This window comes from Eretmochelys imbricata, chromosome 7, assembly GCF_965152235.1.
Source record: "Eretmochelys imbricata isolate rEreImb1 chromosome 7, rEreImb1.hap1, whole genome shotgun sequence".
Lineage (NCBI taxonomy): Eukaryota > Metazoa > Chordata > Testudines > Cheloniidae > Eretmochelys > Eretmochelys imbricata.
Genome location: NC_135578.1, coordinates 23,208,554 through 23,224,850, shown reverse-complemented (window position 1 = coordinate 23,224,850; position 16,297 = coordinate 23,208,554).

Below are 16,297 nucleotides of genomic sequence, written 5' to 3'. Positions count from 1 at the left end.
GAGAAAGACATAAGCCGGAGATAAAAGGGAAGATCTTTGCACACTAAACGGTAAGTGAATGTTTATCTGGCCTATTAAGTGATGTCCACCAGACTTACTGGTGTCAAAGCTTTGCTCATGAAAATAGTCTTCATATTACTGATAAAAACAGTTCTGCTGAAAGAATAATTGTAGCAGATACAAAGACATTGAAGAGTTTAACAAAATAAAAAAATCAATAATCAAAACAAGATTGTTTTGTATTAGAGAGGAGGGATGATCTAGCAAAAAATACTCCCCCCACAGCAGGTTGGGTTTTGTTATTAAATGTGGAAAAAACAAAACATTATTTTAATTCTATTCTTCCCATTTCCCAGAAGGGCTGCACTTACTGCATTAATCTTCCGAGCGAAGTTTTTACGACCGATTGCCTGCAGACTATGAGAAGTTTCTCCATCCATTACACACAGGGAAACGGGTCCTGCTGGGTAGGAAAATATTTGTTACATCTTATCAGGGTGACACATAATCTAACAACAATTACAGCAGGCCCATATTTTGTCCTATTTCGGTTTCAATGTGAAAAATAGTTCTATATTAAACCTAGGATGGGGGGTGGGGTGGTTATAGTAACCTGTTGAATATTATAAGCTCTGCAGCTGTGATTTCCTTTGACACAGAATAGTGCCACAATGGGATCCTGCTCTGAGCAAGCGAATACACATAAATCCAGCATACGTGCCTCCTCTGCAAATGACACAATGTGTATGTCACTGGGAAGGGAACTTGAAAGATGATCCCCTCCTTGCACATACTGAGTTTTGAAATTACCTTCTTCCCATGTCTTATATTTTCTTTAATGTAAATGCTCCCCTGGCCAGGTCAGGTCAGGTCAGCCTCCTTCAGATTTACTTGCTTCCCCCTATTTCCCCCCCACCCCAAGGTCAACTGCATCTGAGCAGTGAACAGCAGAGAGGCTAACAGAGGGAGTTTGGCTGGGATCTGTCTGAGAGGAGGTACGCTAAGGGCTGCATTAGGGAGGTTGTGTTGGTGAGTATCTGAGTGTCTGTTGTGGGGACAGTTTGTGTGCTTGATTGGTTGTTTGAAAAGTGTGAATTGGGAATGCTTTGTTCCAGGTGAGCCTTGAGTGGGCCTGACTGACTGTTATAAAAGTCCAGTGAGCTGAGAACTAGCTGAGCGGCGAACAGCAGAAAGGCTAACAGAGGGAGTTCGCCTCGGGGGAGCCCACTGAGGCTTACATCTTGCCGACCTCTCTGAGTAGTCCCTACAACTCCTGAGGAAGCTCACAGAAGGAAGGTAATATGGATGGTAAAGGTTCAGCTGTTGTGACCTGCACTGGATGTGCCATGTTTGTCTTTCTTCCACAGGACAGAAGCGACTTTGTCTGTACAAAGTGAAAGCTGGTCTCCGTACCGGAAGAGAAGGTTCAAGGTCTGGAGAAACAAATATCGACCCTGCGTTGCATAAGAGAAACTGAAGATTTCCTGGACAGACGTCAGGATATGCTTTTACGGACACAATGTTCTGAAGATTCAGAGCAGGCTGCGCAGCGGGGACAGGAGGACGGTGAAGAAATTTGGCAGCATGTGACCTCCAGAAGAAGAAAGGGGAGCGTCCCTGTACCAGCAACGCAGATACAGGTAAGCAACCATTTTCATGTTCTCTCCACAGGTACTAATGCGGAGAGTGGACTAGATGATACCTCTGAGGGAAGGGAACAGAAGGAGATTCCGCCGATTGGAAGGCATGAGATGCACTGTCTTAAGGATGGGGGTTCCATGACCACCACTCCCAAGAGAAGGAGGCAGGTGGTGGTGGTCGGGAACTCTCTCCTCAGGGGGACTGAGTCATCTATCTGCTGCCCTGACCGGGAAAACCGAGAAGTCTGCTGCTTGCCAGGAGCTAGGATTCACGATGTGATGGAGAGACTGCCGAGACTCATCAAGCCCTTGGATCGCTACCCCTTCCTGCTTCTCCACGTGGGCACCAGTGATACTGCCAAGAATGACCTTGAGTGGATCACTGCAGACTACGTGGCTCTGGGAAGAAGGATGAAGGAGTTTGAGGCGCAAGTGGTGTTCTCATCCATCCTCCCCGTGGAAGGAAAAGGCCTGGGTAGAGACCGTCGAATTGTAGAAGTCAATGAATGGCTACTCAGGTGGTGTCGGAGAGAAGGTTTTGGATTCTTTGACCATGGGATGGTGCTCCAAGAAGGAGTGCTAGGCAGAGATGGGCTCCACCTAATGAAGAGAGGGAAGAGCATCTTTGCAAGCAGGCTGGCTAACCTAGTGAGGAGGGCTTTAAACTAGGTTCACTGGGGGAAGAAAAGCAAAGCCCTGAGGTAAGTGGGGAAGTGGGATACTGGGAGGAAGCACAAGCAGAAGAGCGCGAGAGGGGAGGGCTCCTGCCTCATACTAAGAAAGCAGGACAAACAGCAAGTTATCTCAAGTGCCTATACACTAATGCAAGAAGCCTGGGAAACAAGCAGGGAGAAATGGAAGTCCTCACACAGTCAAGGAATTATGATGTGATTGGAACAACAGAGACTTGGCGGGATAACTCACATGACTGGAGTACTGTCATGGATGGATATAAACTCTTCAGGAAGGACAGGCAGGGCAGAAAAGGTGAGGGAGTTGCATTGTATGTAAGGGAGCAGTATGACTGCTCAGAGCTCCAGTATGAAACTGCAGAAAAACCTGAGAGTCTCTGGACTAAGTTTAGAAGCATGAGCAACAAGGGTGATGTCATGGTGGGAGTCTGCTATAGATCACCGGACCAGGGGGATGAGGTGGACAAGGCTTTCTTCCAGCAACTCACGGAAGTTACTAGATCGCAGGCCCTGGTTCTCATGGGAGACTTCAATCACTCTGATATCTGCTGGGATAGCAATACAGCAGTGCACAGACAATCCAGGAAGTTTTTGGAAAGTGTAGGGGACAATTTCCAGGTGCAAGTGCTGGAGGAACCAATTAGGGGCAGAGCTCTTCCTGACCTGCTGCTCACAAACCAGGAAGAATTAGTAGGGGAAGCTAAAGTGGATGGGAATCTGGGAGTCAGTGACCATGAGACGGTCGAGTTCAGGATCCTGACACAGGGAAGAAAGGAGAGCAGCAGAATACGGACCCTGGACTTCAGAAAAGCAGACTTTGACAACCTCAGGGAACTGATGGGCAGGATCCCCTGGGAGAATAACATGAAGGGGAAAGGAGTCTAGGAGAGCTGACTGTATTTTAAAGAATCCTTATTGAGGTTACAGGGACAAACCATCCCGATGTGTAGAAAGAATAGTAAATATGGCAGGCTACCAGCTTGGATTAACAGTGAAATCCTTGCTGATCTTAAACACAAAAAAGAAGCTTACAAGAAGTGGAAGATTGGACAAATGACCAGGGAGGAGTATAAAAATATTGCTCAGGCATGCAGGAGTGAAATCGGGAAGGCCAAATTACACCTGGAGTTGCAGCTAGCAAGAGATGTTAAGAGTAACAAGAAGAGTTTCTTCAGGTATGTGAGCAACAAGAAGAAAGTCAAGGAAAGTGTGGGCCCCTTACTGAATGAGGGAGGCAACCTAGTGACAGAGGATGTGGAAAAAGCTAAAGTACTCTATGCTTTTTTTGCCTCTGTCTTCACGAACAAGGTCAGCTCCCAAGCTACTGCACTGGGCAGCACAGCATGGGGAGGAGGTGACCAGCCCTCTGTGGAGAAAGAAGTGGCTTGGGACTATTTAGAAAAGCTGGACGAGCACAAGTCCACGGGGCCGGAGGTGCTGCATCCGAGAGTGCTAAAGGAGTTGGCGGATGCGATTGCAGAGCCATTGGCCATTATCTTTGAAAACTCATGGCGATTGGGGGAGGTCCAGATGACTGGAAAAAGGCTAACGTAGTGCCCATCTTTAAAAAAGGGAAGGAGGAGGATCCTGGGAACTACAGGCCAGTCAGCCTCACCTCAGTCCCTGGAAAAATCATGGAGCAGGTCCTCTAGGAATCAATTCTGAAGCACTTAGAGGAGAGGAAAGTGATCAGGTACAGTCAGCATGGATTCAACAAGGGCAAGTCATGCCTGACTAATCTAATTGCCTTCTGTGACGAGATAACTGGCTCTGTGGATGAGGGGAAAGCACTGGACATGTTGTTCCTTGAGGCTTTTGACACTGTCTCCCACAGTATTCTTGCCAGTAAGTTAAAGAAGTACGGGCTGGACGAATGGACTATAAGGTGGATAGAAAGCTGGCTAGATTGTCGGGCTCAACGGGTAGCGATCAATGGCTCCATATCTAGTTGGCAGCCGGTATCAAGCGGAGTGCCCCAAGGGTCGGTCCTGGGGCCAGTTTTGGTCAATATCTTCATTAATGATCTGGAGGATGGTGTGGACTGCACCCTCAGCAAGTTTGCAGATGACACTAAACTGGGAGGCGTGGTAGATACGCTGGAGGGTAGGGATAGGATACAGAGGGACCTAGACAAGTTAGAGGATTGGGCCAAAAGAAATCTGACGAGGTTCAACAAGGACAAGTGCAGAGTCCTGCATTTAGGACGGAAGTATCCCATGCACCGCTACAGACTAGAGACTGAGTGGCTAGGCAGCAGTTCTGCAGAAAAGGACCTAGGGGTTACAATGGACAAGAAGCTGAATATGAGTCAACAGTGTGCCCTTGTTGCCAAGAAGGCCAATGGCATTTTGGGATGTATAAGTAGGGACATTGCCAGCAGATCGAGGGACGTGATCGTTCCCCTCTATTCGACATTGGTGAGGCCTCATCTGGAGTACTGGGTCCAGTTTTGGGCCCCACACTACAAGAAGGAGGTGGAAAAATTAGAAAGTGTCCAGCGGAGGGCAACAAAAATGATTAGGGGACTGGAAAACATGACTTATGAGGAGAGGCTGAGGGAACTGGGATTGTTTAGTCTGCAGAAGAGAAGAATGAGGGGGATTTGATAGCTGCTTTCAACTACCTGAAAGGGGGTTCCAAAGAGGATGGATCTAGACTGTTCTCAGTGGTGGCAGATGATGGAACAAGAAGCAATGGTCTCAAGTTGTAGTGGGGGAGGTTTAGGTTGGATTTTAGGAACAAAAACTTTTTCACTAGGAGGGTGGTGAAGCACTGGAATGCGTTACCTAGGGAGGTGGTGGAATCTCCTTCCTTAGAGGTTTTTAAGGTCAGGCTTCACAAAGCCCTGGCTGGGATCATTTAGTTGGGGATTAGTCCTGCTTTGAGCAGGGGGTTGGACTAGATGACCTCCTGAAGTCCCTTCCAACCTTGATATTCTATGATTAGCCACTTTAAATAAAAAAGCCTTTTAAAAAGTGCACTTTGCCATTCCCAAGGAGCTTTGTTGTGCCTTAAAAAGACAAATTTTGCTCAATATTTCCTATTTGGTACAGAATAGGTTATAAAAATCTGAACAGATTACAATAGTATTTCATTCCAGCCTTTCTACAGGATTATTTTATATCACACTTCAAAACACTTTACGGACATTAATTCATTTTCATTTCACTCTGGTAAGGTAGATCAGTAACATCCCTGTTTTATGTGATGAGGAAAGCTTTGGAGTAGAGAGGTGAAATTAATTGGGCACAGCCACGCACAAAATCATTATCAGAAGCAGAATTAGAACTCAGGAGTTTCTGACTCACAGCCCTGTGGCTCAGATGTGATAATGCTGATAAATGCAAAGTAGTGCACATTGGAAAAACAATCCCAACTGTACATATAAAATGATGGAGTCTAAATTTGCTGTTACCACTCAGGAAAGAGATCGTGGAGTCATTGTGGATAGTTCTCTGAAAACATCTGCTCAATGTGCAGCGGTGGTCAAAAAAGCTAATAATGTTAGGAACCATTAGGGAAGGGATAGATAATAAGACAGAAAATATCATAATGCCCCTACAGAAATTCATGGTACGCCCACACATGCAATTCTGGTCACCCCATCTCACAAATAGATGTATTAGACCTGGAAAAAGTGCAGAGAAATGCCTAATCCTATTTTGTTGCCTATGGAACAGCTTCCAGATGAGAAGAGATTAAAAAGACTGGGAACGTTCATCTCAGACAAGAGACAACTTGGGGAGATACCATCGAGGTCTCTAAAATCAGGACTGGTGTGGAGAAAGCAAATAAGGGAGTGTTATTTACCCTTTCACATAACACTTGAACCAGGGGGTCACCCAATGAAATTAATAGGCAGCAGGATACTGGCCTAGATGGACAATTGGCCTGACCCAGTGTAACTATTCTTATGTGACCCATATGAAATGTGTTTTATTTCAGTTTTCTAAAATATCTTCTGCTCTGAGCATCTATTCCAAACATTAAAAAAAAAAAAATCACAAAATAAAGCACTGCCCATAAATACACCACCTCAAACCATTCCTTCCTCAACAGCATTAGAGAACACAGAAGAAAAAGTTCTATAGAAAAGAAGGGGCGGAGGGGGAATACACCTGTTCCCATTGCTTGTATGCACATACACACCAGTCCACTGTGAAGAATATTATATTTGCATGAAGAGCACTATATAAATAATGAGGTATACAGCATTTCCTTAGGGACCTGCTATGCTGATGATGACATGGGATTGTTACTTCAATCCCATCTTATGGTTACTGTGTCCTCACCGGCTCTGGCAAAATAGACTACTTTCTTTTGGAAAATATGCATCTACAATTACCCCTACCTATAGTGTGCAAAACTCTTTGGGATCCTTCAGGTTGAAAGCCACTCTATAAAAGGCTTAAGATGGTGATGTTATTCATTCCACCTGCTGACAAATTTTTCCTTAAATTCAAAGCCATTACTAGCCGTGGCTAACTTCATTTTAAACTTAAGCAGGACTTTGCCCCCGTGAGCAGTTTGACAATCACACATTCTGTGTTGAATTTCTCAAATATTCCCCCCGCTTCCACATCTCCAGGTGCATTTACATCCCTTTGGCAAGAAATCCCAAACATTTTTCTATTTGGTTTTTCACAAAAATGGAAAAATAAATCCAGGTTTACAGAAAAAACAGATTGGAAACAAGGTCTTCAAGCCAACTCCAGATAATAAAGCTGATGCTAAACTAATTAACTTCAAAGCCTGTTGGCAGTGTGTACAGTTTATATTTTGTCACTGGAGAAGTTTATAGGAGGGGGAACATTTAGAAATATAGAACCATGCCTCTCCCATTTCCTGCTGTGATAAACTTCTTAGTTACTCTTAGTGGGAAGGCTGGTGTAGACCACAGGCCTCTACCTTGCCCTGGTAACTCCTGGCAATTCAAAACACCCTCTTGCACACCACACATATCTAGCCTGGGGGAGCTTCAAGCAAGCAAACTTTTCTCCTGTCTGTGTGTAATATTTCTATACATTTAAGTGGAACAAATGGATGAGATTGGCTCCATGTTGGTTCTGGAAGTCAACTATAAAGAGACACTTTGGGCTCAGTGCATCATCCCTATTGCCTTAGCTGATTGATAGCCTGGGAGTCTATGCATTATTTTATGTGTTTTAATCATGCATGTCCAAGCGAATGACTAGCCCCTTGCAAAGAGGGAGCACTAACATTCCAGGAGTGGATGAGGTTATTAAGCAAGATACACCCCACCCCAAATAGCATCAGCTAGCTCTTGGAATAATGCAGGTTTCACCCCCACACAGCTCTGATGATGCACCTCAGTCGTGACTGACAGGCCCATTTTCTACAGTGTTCATTGTTCCATCTTTTTAAAAGTGGTGGCAAATGTCAGTTATCAATAAACATGTTCTCTTTTGATTCTGTTGGATACATGCAATAAAAGTGTTTCTGCTTCCACCGAGATCAATGACTTCCACAGGAGCATGACTGGATCCAACACAGTGGTTGAGATTGTGTCTAACATTAGTAGAGGACAAAATATTCTAGACCCACTTGGGAAACTGCGAAGATTGTAGTTCCCCCTGGATCAAAACAAAACCAGAAGCTTAAGAACAAAGATAATTGAACTTTATCCTCCAAACTACTGCAGGAAAGCACGTGTTTATGCCAACATTTTCAAAACTGTCCACTAGTTTTGTATGACTCAATTTTTGGGTAACTAGCTTGCGCCCGATTTTCAGAGGTGCCAAGCACTCGTTAATATTTTAGTTTGTATTACACTAGCACCTTGAGCCCCCAAATCAAGATTAGGGCCCCATTATGGCAGGCACTGGACACATACGTAACAGGAGACAATTGCTCCCCTGAAACATTTCCAGTCTAAATAACCAAGACAGTTCCTACTTATTTCAACCGGAGTTCTGGGTGCTTAGCACTTCTTGGGCCTGACCTTCCAGTTCCAAGTTGGGCACTCACAATCTGAGGGATTCAAAATGAAAAGCCATCTTTGACTTGGGCTACATTGTCTGAAGCATCTAGGTCCCAAGTTTTCAGACAGAGCAATGTTTCCCCAACGCCAGGCCTAGGTGCTGGAACTAGGGGTGCTGCCGCACCCCCAGCTTGAAGTGGTTTCTACCATATACAGGGTTTACAGTTTGGTTCAATGGATCTCAGTACCCCCACCATAAAAATTGTTCCAGCACCCGACTCCAGCTGCATGTCCCGGAACTGGTACTTCAGGCTTTTTTAAATGGAGCTTACCAATAAGTCAGTCACTCACTCACTCTTTTTATATTTATATGTATTTGCTCTAACCCAGGATGGCATTTGGGCTGCTCTTCTGACATGAACCCTTGGGGTTTGGAGCAGTTTAAGCTCTATGCTAAGTTAGTTGACCTCCCCTGGAATGACAGGCAGGGGACACGTACAGCTATGCTCTTAATCTGGTAAACTGCTACAGTTGCACTAAAAGTTGGGCACAAATTTCTCGTTAGCAGAGGTAGCTCAGACATCTATAGTGTAGGAGGAAAACAGCAAATATAGCTGCTTCCTTTTCAGTCTCATGAAAACGATGGAGGGCAGGCACCGCTGCATAACTCAGCCGTTAAGGGCAATTTCAGTCTGTGGAGCACAGCCACAACAGTCCTGGGGATGCAGCCGCTCCACTTTTTGGGTCACAATTTGTGCATGTGCATGCTCTTAGGCACCAGTGCTACAGCAATAGGGGAAGTAGTTCTTTTCTTGCCTACCTATTGTAGTGCTGCCATGCTCCATACAAACTGCAAGGAAGTTGATAAGTGGGAGAAGAGGGGAAATCTTATTAGATTATGCAAACTCATAGCTCAGACCCAAAACTCTGCTTCCCCTGGGGAAGTACTGAGCCTCTTTTGCTTCCAAAGTCCATCCTGAGAGCGCAGAGCAGAAAGCTTGTTAGTCTAGCAGTGCTGTTGAACCAGAGAGGGATCCATTAGACTCCAGATAGTTCCTGGTGCGGAGTGCGGTATAAGACTTATGAGTTACCTTTTCCCAGCATTTGAAACCACCTCTGTTATCCTGCATATCCTCAGGTCCCTAAACTGCAGCCTGGGACAGTTCCTACTTCTGGTTTTCAAAGCTATAGATAATATGCAATCTACATCCTCCACCCACCCTCCCTCCCTGCCACACAGTGCAGTAGCTGTGGTGTTTGTGGACAACTCCAGCAATCAAAAAAAGTCCAGGTTGTGGGGGAGAAATCATGTAACAGGTTGTTTTCACATGGGATGTCATTTTGCATCTTTGGTGCTTTCTGTAAAATGTCATAGGAGCTTATATATTAAGAATATACTCTGGCCATTAGAGCAGGGGACTGGAGTCAGGATTCCTAGGTCCTATATCCAGCTATGCCCCATAGGTTTTGTTTACACTGCAAATTCTGTCATGCTGCTTTGTCCCCCCACTGTTTTAGAACAGGTTTCAATCTCTGGGAAATCAGACCAAGTTAGTTATACCATGTTAATGGAATGGTGCTCCAGCCTTCAGGCTTACAACACAATTCCTGTGGCAGGGTGTCATCCCAGAGCAAACTCCCTCATGGCCTGGGGTGGTCCTGTGGGCACCCTGTCTTAATTTCCTTTCTGGTTCTCCCAATAACTTAGTCACAGCCCAGAATACTTACAGTAACATTCCCCTTCCTGGGGTCTCATGTATTATGTTTTGTTATATAATTTCCTTTGTCCCTTCAGGCCCAACCCCTTCCCTCTTGTGGCTTCCAAATCACCCTTGTTCCAGGGCTTCAGTTTCCTGCTTCCCCTCCATTTTCCTCTGAGCCAGGGAGCTTTGTCAGTACCACTGCAGCCCTTGGCCTCTCTGCAGAACTTGTCCCACAGGTCACCTCCTGCCCTGATCCTTGGGCTCACAACTCTTCCCCTTGGTTAAGAGATTCCTTCATGGGGCTGTGCCATGATTCAGGCAGGCTGCCCCTGCTTACTAGTATCTCGGTTCCAGCCCTGCTCCACAGAGCATCCCTTGCTCCTTTGGCTCACAAACGTCTTCCCTTTAGTTCCACAACCCTCCTTCTGAGGAATGGGCTGTAATTCAGGCAGGCTTCTGTAGCCCACCAATCTCTCTTCTAGTTGTGGGTTCCCCTCCCAGGGACCCTTCCTTCATACTCAATGCTCCCCTGAAATTCTCCTCTCCCCTCTGGGCAGTCACCTTATCGCTGGTTTTAATCGTGTTCAGGAGGTAGCTACCTGATTAACATCTCTCCCCCACCCTCCCAGTCCCTGGCCTTTCTGCTGCTCCGTTGAATGCCTGTTTCCTTAGAAGGGCCAGAGCAGGGAACAGGGGTTGGCTGTTCCCAGTCCCCACTACTCCTTAAAGGGGGCAGAGCACCCTATTACAAATCTTTTAACATGAGTACAGTGTGATTTGGTCCCATCTATGCAGGAAAAAAAATACATATCCAGCTGCATTATAGCATGCTTGTGCCCCAAGACTGTTGTAGGATAGATGAGAAGTGACCATGGGCAAGACATACCCAGGGAAGGTAAGATGTGTAACAGTATGTCTACACTGCAGCTGGAATTGTGCCTCCCAGCCTGGGTAGACAGACTCATACTAGCTTTGCTCAGGCTAGCACCCTAAAAATAGCAGTGTGGACGTTGGGGCATCGGGTCAGGTTATCTGCCCCAGTCTAAGTCTGGCCCCCAGGTCCGAGCTTGGGTGGCTACACTGCTATTTTTAAGTGTACTAGCTCAAGGGAAGCCAGCATGAATCTGTCTACCTGGTCTGGGAAGCACACTCCCAGCTGCAGTGTAGACAGAACCTCTGTGTCTAAGTTTAGACTTTTATGATACGGGGATTATAGTTGGGTCACACCTGGTGTGAAGTTCATTCAGGGTTTACAAAGCACTTTGAGACTGAGTCTTGCACTGCAGGAGCCCCAGAGCATTGCCTTTATTAAAAGGTTCAAACCCACACAACTCAAATCCTCACGTTTTAAACAATGTTCACTGGGGAAAGGAGTTTCCCTCTTCCAAGGAAACCAGACACTGTGCATGTAAGCCCCAGCCCCATGTTAAAAGGACCATGGTGATTCTGTAGTAACAGACATTATGTCATGCCCAGTAATCACAGCACAAGGAGGCTGCCAATGGTGCTTCAGGCTAAATGTAGACCTGCTGACCATATATCTTCATTTAGCAACCTCGCTTCTCCTGAACAGAATTACTTCACATTGCTAGAGGAGTGAAAATTGCTATCGCTCCTTTCCCCTTCTGACGGCATGATAAAGATGTGATTGCTAAATGAGGGTGGCTTCTGAATGAAGATTTAACATACTTGGAACAAAATGCATGCACATTACACCAAAATAACGCATGCTAGATGGGACAGACCACCACACCCAGGAGGTATGTGGGTTACATGATCATTCCTCTGAGGTCACTGAGGAGACAATCAAACATGACAGTGGTTTCTGGGATGTGCACATTTCCCCCCCATACCAGAGACATGATTCAACTATAAAAGGGCAACCTCCTTTCCTCCCTGTACATCCCCCTCAGCTGCCAGGCACTCTCCTTTCAATGCAGGTCATCCAAGAGGATGCTCTGAACTGTGTCGAAGGCCAGCAAGGTTCAATGAGACCACCTCTAAGCCTGTCCGTCTGGTACAATGGCATGGAAGTTTTCGTAGATGCCAAGACCAGAAGGACCAATGTGATAAACTAGTCTAATCTCCTGTATAGCACAGGCCAAAGAACTTCCCCCCCCAAAAATTCCTGGAGCAGATCTGTTGGAAAAACATCCAATCTTGCTTTGTAAATGGCCAGCAATGAAGAATCCACCACAACCCTGGGTAAATTGTTCCAATGGTTAATTACCCTCACTGTTAAAAATGTACATCTTATCTCCAGTCTGAATTCGTCTAGCTTCATCTTCATGTTATACCCCTCTCTGCTAGATTGACAAGGCTATTATCAAATATTTGTTCCCCATGTAGGTAGACTATAATCAAATCACCCCTTAACACTCCTTGGTAAACTAAATAGACTTAAGGAGCTCAGTGTATCCTATAAGTCGTTTTCTAATCCTTGATATTCTCATAGCTCTTCTCTAAACCCTCTCCAATTTATCAACATCTCTTTTGAATTGTGGACACCAGCACTGGATGTGGAATTGCAGCAGGAGTCACACCCGTGACAAACACAGAGGTAAAATAATCTCTTTACTCCTACTCAAGACTCCCATTTATGCATCCAAAGATTGCATAAGTCCTTTCAGCCACAGCATTGTATTGTGAGCTCATCTTCATCTGATTATCCACCATGATCCCCAAATCTTTGTCAGACTCACTGCTTCCCATGATCAAATCTCCCATCCTGTAAGTATGGGTACATTCTTTTGTTCTCAGATGTATAACTATATTAAAACACATTGTTTACTTGCACCCATCTTACCAAGCAGTCCAGACCTCTCTCTCTGAGTGACCTGCCCTCTTTCTTATTTACCACTCCCCCAATTTGTGCGTCATCTGAAAACTTTATCAGTGATGATTTTGTTTTCTTCCAGGGCATTGATAAAATTATTAAATATCAGAGCCAAGAACCACTCCCTGTGTGAGCCCACTAGAAACACATTCACCTAACAATGATTGCTCATTTACAATTACAGTTTGACACCTGTCAGTTAGCCAGCTTTTAATCCATTTAATGAGTGCTATGTTAATTTTATATTGTTCACAGGGGCAGGGGTGGCATTAATTGGCCTGGTCCTTTCGCTCAAGAAATTGAAGCCCAGGCACTAAGACTGGAGAGTGGAACAGGCCAGTTTTACATCTGTAATGAAGCTTTCAGAGCTGGCATTGCCAGCTCAGGGACAGGGATGAGAGAGCTCCCCCAATGGAGAATCAGATAGATACATGATGGAAATCTGTTATAACAGCTTGGGGGCTGGAGAGGGTCAGGTACTTGTTTTCTGGGCTAACTCCTGGTTTGAATGGAAAGTCAAACTGGAATACATTCATGTGATGGAGCTCTGTTGCTAGTCATTTCCTCCTCCCCTAGGAGCTGCCATATCAAATGGGAGTCTCTATATACAAGGGGGCAGCCTGGGACATATTAATGCTAAAGATCAGCTGATTCTTCATGAAAAAAGCTTCCATAAAATGTTTAGCCTGGAAGCACTTGAGTTCCTATCTTGTACATATTCTGTACTTCTACAAAGAGTGTGGTCTAGGGGTAACAGCCAGCGACCAGGAATAAGGACAGAACTGCTAGATTCAATTCTTCCACTGAGTTTTAGTGTGGTCTTGAACAAGTACGTCACTCAGGCCAAAGTTTTTATGAGCATCCACTACACTGGGGCATTCAGTCGGATTTTCAGAAACACTGGGTTCTTTGTGACTTCAAAGTTGTAGGTGCTCAGCACCTCCAAAAAAAAAAAAAATCAAGCCCCATCTGTCGCAAGTTGGACACCCCTAAGCTGAGGCACCCGAAAGTCATGGAAACCTGAAAAACTAAATGGAACTTAGGAGCCTAAGGGCCAGAGAGCCTCAAAAGGTATCTAAGTGCTTGTAAAAGAGTGACTCACCAGCTGATGAGACCCATCATGCCTGGGCACAGTCTTGCACACCCTTCCCTTCAATCACTGCCTTCTGAGGGCCATTCAGGCCCTGTAGTGGTCAGGTTCTTTTAGTGATTCAGCCCTTCAGACTAATCACATGTAGTCAGTAGGATTAGTATCCCAAAGTCCACCACAGTACTAGTCATCAGTACAGCATCTTCCACCCCTCCTGGGCTCTTCTTCTACCCTGCTCTTCTTTCAGGGTAGCTGGTTCTCAGGCTTCTCCCCAGCAGAACTCAAGAAAATCTCAAACCAGCCCAAACTACTAAAGCCACCCTGGGCTGGAGCTTTTAGCCCTTCTGGGTTCTCCCCAGCTCTCTTTTCCTCTTCCAGAACACCAGCCCTTAGAATTACTTCCCAGGAGCCTCACCCCTAATGTCAGGGCCACCACAGGACAAGCTGTGCTTCTGGAGCTTCCTTATGGTTCCTTTTCCAGCAACAGAAAAGAGGGACCTAAATTTCTTCTGAATCTCTTCCTATCTTTCTGACCTCACTCCTTTATGAAGACCATCCAGCTGGTTCTGATAACTACTTGGCCCTAACACATCCTCCAGGTGCAACCAAGTAGACTAATTGAGCTCTGAAGCTTCTGTTAATCTTTTGTTAACCAATGTGGGGTTTATGCACCCATCATAGTAACTCCCATTCAATGAGACTTAGGTGCCTAAATACCTTTGAGGATCTAGGCTTAAATCACTTTTGAAAATGGGAGTTTGACCCCTTAGGCACTTGCACATTTTATTCTTAAAATTAGGGTAGAGATAGTCTATCTACTCAGCAAAATGGGTATATACTGCCTTCAAACTGGTGTGTAAATATTCATTCATTAATGTTCATGAAATGCCTGGATGGAAAGCACTGGAGAATTTCCCAGGATTATTAGCTCCTTCTCTTATGCTTTATTACCAAGGACATTTGCATGGAAACAGGATCTTCATTTCTCTGCCTTTGCCATTTTTCCTGTTTCTCCTTTTTCTATATGCATCTGTGGCTCTTTAAGGAGTATCTTCTCCACCAACCCTTATTCTTGATATATGGTGTATGTAACTCCCATTACTGTCTTCAGAAGTTATGTATGTTCATGGGAGGTGGATGAAAGTAATCCCCCTCTGATGTTTGGAAACAGCACACAACAGAACAGCTTCTAAGCATATTCCACGTAACCCCCTGTCACTAGAGCTCCTTCCCTAGGGCATCCCCTAGGCCCCAGCACTCACCCAGGCTGCTGCACTGTGATGGTCATTTGGTTTTCCCACTCCACTTCCAATCCTAAGAGGCTCAGCCCTCTGGCTAGGCCCTAGGTAGTCCACCCCTTCCCTGAAGGTCAGTGAATAGATAAAGGGAAATCAACATAAATGAATCATCCCGAAGTTGGGTTAGGCTCTCCTCCCTCAGAAGAGCACTCATCAGTCTATGGCTGTAAATTGAATCCACACATAGTAGAGAGGAACAGTCCCCTCTCAAAGTGAGTCAGGATCAGACCCTTCCCTCCTTCCTTCCTTCAAGGAGGGAACTATCAAGCAGTAGTGAACCAAGGAGCAGCCCTCTCTTCAGGTGCTGAAGGCCAGCTCTCCTGCCTGGTTTGCTATGAACCAAGCTGGGTTTCTCCCTCTTAAGCTCCTCCCTCCAATTCCAACATCACTCAAAGGTGTGATGGGTCAGGGCCACCTGAGCTCATGTTAGCTTGTTAACCCTGTGGTGTGATGAGGCAGGGCCACTTGAGCTCATGTGGGCTTGTTAACCCTGTGTTGCCCAGTGTGGCATTGGTATACCCCATCACACATCCCCTTCTGTCCTCATGAGCCTACAATATTTGAGACAATGAGCTAAAGGGCCTGGCTTCTCCAGCCTTTACAGACAAACTTACTTAAACCAGATCCACTTGCAATCCCCTCTTTTGTTGGGATTAAAACAAAAATAGATGCAGCTGAACAAATCAGCAGTAGGTACAAGACCAAGAATGAATAGAATAAGGGATTAGGCTGCCATACAGTGAAGCTAAAGAAATCCAGCCCGGGGGGGTTCTTCTGAGGGCACCATTAACCACATGAGCAGATCTGGGTACAGTGGAATGCTGTTAAAACCACAGGAAAGAATTCTCTGCCAGGGTACTGTCACTTATTCACCTTCTTAAATAAGGCAGAGATGTTTTTCCCCTGGTCCCTTCTCTGTCCCCATGCAGACCTGAACTCTGGCTTTTCTTTTAGACCTCCGTTTGAACATGTTGAATCTGAACTTTCCTGGTTTACCTTTCCTGCGCCCCATCCAGAGGAGCAGTCATATATGTAGCTACACTGCGGCAGGCTGGATAATTGTGAACCAGTTTTATAAGGATGCACAGGTGCTTTAG